We start from the raw sequence: 11,904 nt of genomic DNA, 5'->3' as shown, positions 1-11,904 counted from the left end.
AAATGCTAACGTTATAAATAATTATTTTAGATTGAAAAAACTGTATTCAAAATATTAATTGTATTGAATTGTTGAATCATGCTAGTGGTAACTCTACACCTGTAATTAGCTACATTGAAGATAAATTGTTTGATGAAAAGTTATAATGGAAAGTATTGTTAGATAGAAATACCTCTATCAGAGGAAATTGTTGTAACACGCTGAGAACATACAGAATTTTTAAGTCTGAGTTTTGTACAGAGAATAATTTGAAAACCAATATACTTTTTAATTACCGTTCAGCTTTAACAAAATTTAGTGTGGTGTTGCACCATTACGAGTTGAGACGGGAAGATATGAGAACTTAGCACTAGAAAATAGATGTTGTTTTAATTGCCAGAATGTTGTAGAAGGTGAAACGCACGTACTATATCATTGCCAAATATACTATGAGTGTAGAACAGAACTTATTTCTGTTATAAATAATATGCCAAGTGTCAGTTATGCAAATTTGTCAGATGATTAAAAAGTACTTGCGACTTTTAAAAATGATAATAAAGCATATGTTGCTGCCAACAAGATTTTATATGAACGCAAATAATTTTGATACTCTAGGACATAATCATACGTTTGCTGTACATATGTATATACAGAGTCTTAGTAAGAATATATTTTAGTATGTTTTAATGGTAAAACTGTGTTTAATTAGAATGAAAACTTGTTTTTTTTTATAAATGTTTGTAGTCATTAAAATAAAAAGTTTTTTTAACATGTACAGTCTCTAATAAGTCATTTATGACTGGTTACATTCATGCCATTGTGTTACATTGTATTTTATATGTAAATTGTAGTATAAACATGCAATGTGATTGAGACATGAATAAAATATGTATATTGTAAATACCGAGCACAATTTGTTCTATACATAGTTCATTATGAGTAACAACTATTTATAACAAGAAAATAAACGTTTCAAAATTTTCTTGTATATATATTTCGTATTAAGATATCAATTAGAGCCATACATATGTATATAATGAATTATTGTGAAAAAAGGCTATGCCTTTGTAAAAACGTGGTATACGAATCGTATAAAAATCACCACTTTGCCAACCAGTGGACGGAATTTAAACTTTGCAGGTGTGCATGACGCCACGCGTCAACTCATGTGAAGGATACATTCCGAAGAAAGAACACGTTTGTGCTATGTTGATTTTATGATTTCATATTCTTAATTAAGAACTTAGTACATGTGTATAAAACACACATAATATATTAGTAGTGTAATCGTGTACAGAAAGATTACTTAAGCTCTCATCCGAGTTATTTATGCGAACCTATGGGCTTTTGGCTCAGTCTGTAGATAGTTTTCAATACTTCTTTTATAGCCAAAAAAAAACTCCAAGTGTGCAAATATACGTGAACATGCAACTTACATTTAGATGCATATTTCTTTGCTTTAGTTAACACGATTAAGTAATGGGGAAAAACGGAATAATTCAGTTTTGTCTGCTCTCTTATTTATATGCGAATACGATACTTAAACATATAAAATAGCGGAAATACATATACAATAATTTATTTAATTGCACCGGGTATTAAAATGCAAATTATCCCGAGTTTCACTAGTCCCCAATTACATAAACCGCGTCCGTTATACCAGACAAAATATTGCACTATATCGAACATTCGGATTATTCCGGGTTAAGGTGGCTATAAACCCATAAATGTATGTCACAAAATTTGTTTACTGAACAAAATTATAAATTTACCACATTTCATAATTCGATATGAAAATAAAACAGTTTACCAAAACGAAGGTAATCAAGTGAAACCTCTATACCTCATAGTTATGACAGATGCAAGGAACATAGTTTATATGGTCACTTGAGAGAAAGCTATGTCATTCTACGAATGCTTATAAATTAATATTTATTACTATCTATTGCGATGTCGTTATAAATAACAGGCTACTGGGGGAAATGTGAGTATTTTCATTCCAAATATCATGTTGATATCCCTGGAACGGTATCTCAAGCGAAACCATTCAATACTGGCATAGAATCAAGCTTGAAACCGGAAGTCCGCGGAGGAATGGCATTTTTGTAATAACCCGGATTATAATCATAGTATATCGAATTCGAGTGATATGTGTTACTTTTGTTTATATTGGTCTTAACCTTGAACATTTAAATATATATAATTTATATTACGATTATTTTTGTTGATTCTACTTTCACTTTCGGTTTTAATCGAGCAAGATCAATTAAACGGTGAGTGTAAAAACTGCTATGAGAGTGTCAAACGGGGTGCGAAGATATAGTTTGAACGAACGTGGTAAAATAGATGTACTGAAAGCGAAGTTAGATTTTCAACTGCAAATTGACTCCGTTTAATAGGTTCAATAGTTTTGCGTCTAAAAGCACGCCTCAGCATTACAGATGGATAAGGATTCGCTTGAAATGGGCGGATTTACTTTATGTATTGTTCTATATGACGTCCAAATACTCGTTGCATGATATGGACACTCATTATTTATATGCTGAATATGAATCAGAATAAATATAAATTACCATAGTAACCAAGTAAGACTGTCTGCTCTTGGAAGAGTAAAAGGCAAAATCTCATCACCAATCAAAACATACATTAATACTTATTCAGACTGCAATGTTAGAGATTTTTCCTTAATTAAGCTAAATTAACTTCAGCAAACATGTTTTACAGTACTGACTATACCTGCTCGACGAAGAAAATAAAAATGGCGAAATAAGTTAAGGAAGCCAGAACTCGCCATACTTAACTTCATCTGAATAACGACCATTTTTATATAATCATACCTAGCAGCAACAGGAAACAATGCCAATAGCCAACCATATACCTTTTCATAGCTCGTTTCAAAGAAAATGTCAGTTAAAGCCAAAAATCAAAGTTCATCAACTCGTACAACCTTGGTCTGCGAGGACAATAATGTAAAACCAAATATTTTTTTTAAATAAAAAAAGACAGTCTCATCATCATCAGCGAAATGTATGCATGTAAATTCTAAAAACTAAAATGTTGCACTGGAACAAATCAACTTATACATAGGCTCTATTTTGTTCAGAAAGTCCTATATAGTAATTGAAAAGCAATTCTCGTCTTTGTTCTATTTTGAAACACACTAAAGGTGTCTTTTCACATATTTTTGCATGTATTGAAGTGTGTCATAATAGGCTTTATATTAATAAATGTAAAGATTAGATCTAAAAAGCTACAGTAAAAAATCGAGAATAAAATAATAAAGAAAGAAAACAAAAATAACCCTCAACAGGGCTCGAACCACTTATCCCAGGAGTCCTGGAGTAAAAGTCTACCACTTAGTTAACTCGGCCATCCGTGCTCATACAATGAAGGATGTGTTTTATACTTTATATAAGCAATCCTCGTAGTTTCACAAAATATAACGACAACAACAGAACTCTCCAAATTATTAAATCGTTTCGCGTTGCAACGCTTTATTATTTTCAGGTTTTTAAATCGTCAAATGATGCATATAATGGTTATTTTAGAGCATGGTAAATGTTCGGTATTAATGTTTCTTCACAGATATCATAACTAAAACGAAAATTTGCGAATCTGAAACAATTTTTTAATTGTGTCAATATAACAAGACGTGAAAAGGCCCCTTTAAGAAGCACTTGCGTCATAGATAGTGTCTTGTAAACAGTACACACGGTGTACTATTTGCGGCCTTAGCGTAATTTTCATTCAATGGAAGCGCAGTGCCTGCAAGAGTCAAATTTAATTAAACCAATCTAATATTTTTAACAGGAAGTAACGGACACCGTAAAATGAGGCAAATCAAAGCGCTGGTGGCGTCGTAGTTGTTTGCTAATACATCATAGTTGATACAGATCATTTGTCTAGATTAAATTATTGACTTAAACATTGCAAGTTTAAAATAAACCAAAACACATGTAAAAATACTTCACTCACTCAGTGCATGAGCATGGATGGCCGAGTGGTCTAAATGGTAGAAATTTTACTCCGGGGACACCAGAGGTCAGTGTTTTGATCCCTGTTGAGGTTTACTTTTTTCTTTTTGATTAAATTTCATTCCTGATTTTTTTCTGGAGTTTTTTGATAACATGTTAACATTTATCAATATAAAGTATTTAATGACTAACTTTAATACATGCCAAAATCTGTGAAAAGACCCCTTTGATAATGGATGCATGTAGAGCACGTGTCACTATTGAAGATTGAGGTTAGTGAATCTTTGGTTTGCAAGTCGTGGGACTACACCTGCAAAACAGAAAGGTTTATATTAAATCAATTATTATAGGGATAATACACGTTTTCGAGGGCATGATCATCTTTGGGCGCTCGAAAAATACGTTCCTTCCTGAGTGCATGGCGCCCGAAGATGATTTTGTCCGATAAAATGTGTATTTCGCTATTATTGCATAAACAAGTATCATACACCAAAATAAATTAAAATAACATTGAAAATAATGTGTCTTGTTCATTCGACATCGACAAAATAATTCGATTATTTCATATGACGTCATTCAGTTCAAGGTTCTGATTTACGTATGCCTCACTCGGTCATCATCAGAAATGACTAGGCTTTACCTTAGGATAGGCAGTCTTCGATTTAAAATGTGTTTAAATATTGGATTAATGCAAATTTGAAATGCAGCTGCGCAAAGTAAGAAATGGGGAATTATTTTGGAATTTACTGGTCGTGACGGATAAATATATCGTCAGAATAAGTCATTGTTTTCATAGATATTTCTTTCATACAGGTCTATCTTATTTCGTTCCAACTAAATTTTCTAAAAATTAAAACTGCCAACATATTGTTACTGATGTATTTCAAGCATAGGAACGTTTAAGGTACGTATTTCAAGCATAGGAACGTTGAAGGTACATAAACACTTACATTTACAGCATAGTCGTTTGAACGTGTTGAGTAAATAACCTTAACTTCATTGACTTTTCCAATAAGATGGTATGATTTCAAAAGTGGATTGAAATATTAATTGCCTTTATCCCTGCATGCATGAGGAAACTGGTGCTTATTCAGTTCCCCATTTATGCTTGGAAAGTCGTCGAAGGCTGGAGTTATTAGCCAATTACTAAGAGAGGTAACTGCGCGTGGACCAGTTGATGGATATGGAAAACACATAACAGGGCTTAAACGGCACGTAAATCGCCTTGTTAATACACGATTTCTCCCATTCCAAGCCCTCCTTTAGGCAAGTTATTGGACATTATAGATAGAGTTTATGGAATAATATTACTTGTTAGCTTATACCAAGGTCATGCTTACGTCTCCATTATGTTTTCATAACGTTGCTTTTTATTTTATAAGCTTTGATATTCGGTATGTTAAATGATAGCCAAGTGCTTGTAACAGGAACTGCTGAGAGCGATGTCCCGCTCAAACAACAGAACGACATCCGCTCCGTGCAGTCTGCAATACAACAATTTCAAACCAAATACCGTGAGTGGAAACGACAAGAAAACCGAAGTCATTTCAAAATAGGAATATGTGCTCAGATTGACCAAGGAATAGCTTCCGAAAACCTAGATATAATCCTAGGCTCAATGATATTCTCAGTTATACTAATATCCAAACATCATATAGGAATGAATAGCATAAAAATATAGTTAAAAAGGGTGCTGATCAGGATGTAACGACATCCACTTTCAATGGGTCCGGCTTTTTCATAGCAGCAAAAATCAAGGGGTATGCCTGATAGACACAGGGGCTACACATTCGCCGCTCGCTGACGTTAGCATAGACCTTTATTTGGAACCGTAGAGAGTTTTCTGACTTAAAATGTTTTGAAAGCGACATCATCATGGCATCTGGTTCGTCGCTTTATATAAAAGATCAAACCACGGTAGACACATGCATTCATGGAAACAATTACAAGATCACGACGGTAGTGGTTGGCATTGATGAAGAAATCGTATGGTCTGGACTTTGCAAGCAGTATCAGTGTCATATTGACTTAGCGACACAACAAATATGTATTAATGGAGACAGGTGTTCTCTAATAAGCAAAGGGGCTTCAGGATGCTCGGATAGAAAACTAGTGTCGTATGACTTTAATATAGAGCGCATAACAGGTTAATTGCATGGAAATGCGGATACTCTCAGCAGGAAGAACTGTATTGTCCTGATACGAGAGAAGTTAAACATGCAGTGGATATCAATGAACAGAAGGAACCCAAGAAAACTGAAATACCGGAAATAACATTAGGTCTCAGATCAGAACGATGACGCAGATGTATTACGTCTGAGACAGTAGATCATGAAAAATGCAGGACATAATTATACTGACGTTGCATAATGAAGCTATTTCCTGAAAATGCTACTTAACTTGGAGCGTCTCGAAGTCAGAGATGACTTTGAAATTGTGTATTGACCGATCATTATCCAATTTGAACAAAGGCAAGTGGTTTTAAAAACACATGCATGATATCAATACATCAAGCCAGCTTGGTATTAAGAAATCCTTAGCAAACATATGACAGCGGTATTACTGACCTGGATTATAAAATGATGTGAATATCTATTTGAAAGAATGTTAGGGTTGGGCTCAACGTTAGGTTTATATTAATATCATATTTTATTTTGTTTGTAATATGTTATATTTTATATTTTGTCTGGAGCCATACTTAAAAACCCGAAGCTCTATTGACCGACAGGTTACACATTCTAATCGAATCGCAGCCTTAATCGTGGGTAAATGTTTTGATCCTATCAGACTGTATCAAGTTATTTAACATATCGTTACAGTAAATAGTATAAAATTGACGGTACGAGCGCGCCATTATCATGTTTTTATATTGGTCCAGGCCCGATCATTTATATCAGAAAAGAATCAAGTGTCGACTTAAACTGCGAACGGTGATTTAAATGATTCCTGAAATTAAAGGAAACAATCGGATACATTATTAAATTAATTACTATCGACTCACATTTATTCGCTACTACCCTCGAGTCGCGAATTTTATTGTGTCACGTGACCGGCAGCGAGATTTGTTTCAACGCATGTGCGATTGTGGAACAATGTAAATGGACGTTTAATAAATGGGAACGCCTGCATACTTTTGAAAAATAATGCGTTTAAAACAGTCAAACAAATGGGTTTCAAATGGACAAGCCTATACTTTCTTATCACCAATTATAACCGATATTGGAGTTATCATGATATCAGGATTTGTGTGTTGTCGTCTTCGTATTCAGCAGTACTTACATATACTGTACTTTTTTCAGCGCTCGGACAACGACCAAAGCCAAACACAGTTTGATTGTGTGTTTCTTTGAGTTTGAACAATCATATGACTTTTTTATTTTAAAAGCCACCCTTCTCGAAAGACAAATATGCTTTATTTACCAAGAGCATTTATAAATGCTTACAAAGCTGTTACGAAAAAGAGGGAGTCCCTCCTTAGAGCCTAAAACATAATATTTGTTACGAGACTCCGCCCATTATCGTCAGCATGGCTGTTAAACGTTATGAAGAAATACGGGGAATCGATTTATTGTAGCGCTTTAACATTTTCTATGTAATGATCGCTAAAATCAATACTTAAAAAAAGTTCTTATATTATAGTTATCTATATACATAACGTATTTAACAATTAACAAGTCAACAATTTAATAAAGAAAACTTTTCTGAATGCAACGCTATGCAAAGTCGTCCAACAGAAGAGTCCTCAGCGCTTTGATTTACCTCGTAATTACGTGGTAAATTTCTTAATGTGGATTATTATTTTAATTTATTATTAACTTTGACTCCACAAGACAGAACGCTTACGTAGAAGGAGAACCAAGTCAATGTGCACTGTCTGTGCAATGACAGATAAACTTTATACAAGGTGACATTGTAATTGCATGATGTCGTGTTGAATCTATTTGAAGACGTACTCACTTGATATATTCATAAATGCACCTTATGTGATGACCAATTTACATGATGCATTGTCAAAGTGACTTAATATACCTCTATTTGAACGCAGCAATTTTCGTTGTGTACGTATATGACAGTCAAGGCTTTCCACAGACCTTTTGATGCTTTAAGAATGATTTTGTCTTAAATTATAACAAAAACTACCTTAGAAAAACGTTTGTGTGAGCCACACAGTTGGACGTTATAATGAGTTGAAAATGATTTTGTGTTTAATAAATGCAAGAAGTTTAAAGATTTGTAATAAACTCACCATTCAGTCGTGGCAAAGCGCTGCATGTATCCAGTGAAATATGTGGGTCACTGTGATGTAAGAGATCAAATAAGTCAAATATTAACGACTTGTCCGACGTTCGCCACGCTCCTTATCCTACGATGATTGTTGTTCAAACAACGATACAACACCACACACGGTACTCGATAATGTAAAACTAAGCTGTTTGCTTGTATTCGCAAAGCATAGTAATGTTCTGTCATTTGCTGTCAAATGCAATCACTAGCTCAACAAAAGCGCAATTACATCGTTTCGTTTGCAGCATTATTTTGTTACTATGCGATATATATACATCGCACAGTAACAAAGTAACGCTGCAGCAAAGATAGCGAATAATAAATCAAACCTTACTTACTACCCTCTTCATGCAGACCCCGTTTATCTTCAGGTCTGTTCAAGGCCAGTAGCAGACGACGAATGTACATCCATACTAAAGGCTGATTAAGCAACGACTGCAGCAGTGACGACACTGCGCCTGAAGATCCGGGAGGGGATGATGTGACCCAAGGAGTGGACCCAGTCGCTGGTCATCCCCTTTTCTCAAGATGTTTAACCTTTTCCTTGAGAAGATAAATTAGGAGCCCGTTCACAATCTCCATCAGTGGCAGATTCATCTCCAACTCGAGATATGTTTATTACATTGACCTTATAGTTTGCAGTAGCAGTGAACTCCAATACCTCTCCAATAGACTCAATGAAAGAGAAAGAACATATGGGATGTTTCTCTGCACGAACCATTCGACGATTATGGTGAACAACAAAAATAACACCAAAGCGAACATCACGACAAAATTCGTGAAACAGGAAGAAGTAATTGGGAGCAACCCTCTGCAATGATGATTACAGTACTGGTCCGAATTAGAATTGACATTATAAACTTAGCAGATTGTGAACAAGCAGATCCATAAGCTCACCTTTCAAGCACAAGCACTGGCTCTAGAAGCCCCTGGTACTCACCGTCATAGTGTACGGCTGCGAGACCTGGATGCACTTCATGCGGTCACGGAACGTATTATACAGGACTTTGAACTCAAGTTTCTTCGAATACTGCTTTACATCTCCTGCTTAAAAAGACTAACGAGTACCTCCGGAACATGAAAGTAGCACTTGTTGGCCCACAAGAACCTCACCTTGCGACCATCAAACGTCGAAAGCTGGCTTGGTTTCGACATGTCACCGGAACGACTCTCTGTGCTCTAGGGCACTCTAGAGGAAATTCGACATTGAGGCCGTCAGAAGGAAAGCTGGATAAACAATGTCAAAGAAAGAACATCATTCTCCATTGATGTTGCACTCCTAGCAGGCCAAAACAGTAGTTACTTTCTGATGGTCAGGTGTTCTCTGTTTCGTCGGCCCCCGCCCCACGGTCAGACCTATCAAAAGAATGATGATGCTAATGATGAATCTATTTGGATACAATCACATCGTTGCCATTACCAGTTACATTGTTTAAGTTCATTTAATGCTGTGTTTAACATATTTGGTACTTGTATAATTACAGGGAGCAGATTGGCAATCCGATTATTGTTGGATAGACATCGACTGTGTTGTCATGTAGGGAAATAAAATGAAACATATATCGTTGTTTTGATTATATGTCGTTGGTACTAGCGGATCCGGATTTACTTAAATAGACCAACAACCCGTCAGCAATTTGTCTTAACACATAAGGTAGAGCCGACGTTAAAGCCCATTAGTAGTAATATACTGTGAAATCATTTATTTTCACCAGCACGAAATTTCGTCATTTTTATAAAAATGACGTTTTCGTCAGCACTTAAATTCGCCAATTCCTGACTTTGGAAAAAAATGATTCAGCGAATATCCGATTTGTTTGTCCGAAATATATCGCGGTTGCGAAAAATCGTAGTGGGGAAAGAGGGAGGACACTTGAGAGTCACTTGCAGGAGGTGGGGCCTGTTTGTCACATGTCAATATACTAGTCTTTTGTTATCAGGTAATCAGTAATTTGCCCCCATTAGTTTATCATTATTATGATTAGCGGATTAGCCAGTTGCCAATTGGTCCTATTGATTTATTATCATGGCCACACTCATAACAATCTTACCTTTATCGTCGCAAATTAAAGAGGGTGCGAAGATTATTGGTTAAAATTAGTGTTAGCAAACTGTTTGGTCAGTTTTCAATAAAGTTTCAAGAGTTTTGCATCGTAAATATTTGATCACTTTAAGTACAATTATTTTCGGAAGTGTAAAATTCACAGTGCATTATGGGACAGCGGTTTCATAGGGCAAAGTTCAGATTTAATTGTTACAACCAATGGACGAGTGAGTTTAAATTAGATTGAATGCAATATGATACAAAGCAATGTTTTATTGCGTCATACTCAGTCATTCGAAACACGTGCTTTCCGGGGATTTCCAGGAAATCGCGCAAAAATAAAAGTAATTTTTTGAAAACAATTTCCCTACGTTTGGATGAAACTAATCGTCATGATTTCTAATTTCTCTTTACCTGTTACGTATTCAATTGCTACAAGTAACAATTGTTTGAAACCTGTATCGCAGGGTTAAAAGTTGGCAAAACTGAAAAACCTGAAAATTTTAGCTGGGGGCCTGGGGGCCGCTAGGACCCCTAATGGGTCTAGGGCAAAGCCCTGGTAGGGGTCCTATGGGGCCTTCGGCCCCCGGAAGCTCCTGAGACTTAATTAAAACAAAAAATAGCTAATAAATTAACACAAATCTTAAAAATCACACCTGTTTTGCAAGTTCATTTTATAAAAAAGAGTAAATATATATTTATTTTTTTATAGTAAGAAATCAAAAATTTCAATCAACAATGAACATATACAGTTTGTCAACTAGTTCCGGATATTCAGCAGTTCTGATTAATTTGTTTTTAATTTTTCATAATGCAACAATAAAAACAAAATGATAAGTTTCTACGGTATACATCAGGTAAAGGAGTAAATTAACAAAGTTTTAGCAAGAAAGCTTTTGTATTATGCTTACAGGGGGGATAAATTAAATTATCCAATTTTAACAAAGCCAAGTGGTTTTAAAAACACATGCATGATATCAATACATCAAGCCAGCTTGGTATTAAGAAATCCTTAGCAAACATATGACAGCGGTATTACTGACCTGGATTATAAAATGATGTGAATATCTATTTGAACGTATGTTAGGTTTGGGCTAAACGTTAGGGCTATATTAATATCATATTTTATTTTGTTTGTAATATGTTATATTTTTATATTGTCTGGAGCCATACTTAAAAACCCGAAGCTTTATTGACCGACAGGATACACATTCCAATCGAATCGCAGCCTTAATCGTGGGTAATCCTATCAGACTGTATCAAGTTATATAACATATCGTTACTGTAAATAGTATCAAATTGACGGTACGAGCGCGCCATTATCATGTATTTATATTGGTCCAGGTCCGATCATTTATATCAGAAAAGAATCAAGTGTCGACTTAAACTGCGAACGGTGATTTAAATGATTCCTGAAATTAAAGGAAACAATCGGATACGTATTCAATTGATTACTATCGACTCACATTTATTCGCTACTACCCTCGAGTCATGATTTATTTGTCACGTGACCGGTAGCGAGATTTGTTTAAACGCATGTGCGATTGTGGAAAAATGTAAATGGACGTTTAATAAATGGGAACGCCTGCATACTTTTGAAAAATAATGCGTTTAAAACCGTCA

The sequence above is a fragment of the Dreissena polymorpha genome, chromosome 15, assembly GCF_020536995.1.
Source record: "Dreissena polymorpha isolate Duluth1 chromosome 15, UMN_Dpol_1.0, whole genome shotgun sequence".
NCBI classification, from domain to species: domain Eukaryota; kingdom Metazoa; phylum Mollusca; class Bivalvia; order Myida; family Dreissenidae; genus Dreissena; species Dreissena polymorpha.
Note: the sequence above shows the minus strand (reverse complement) of the source record.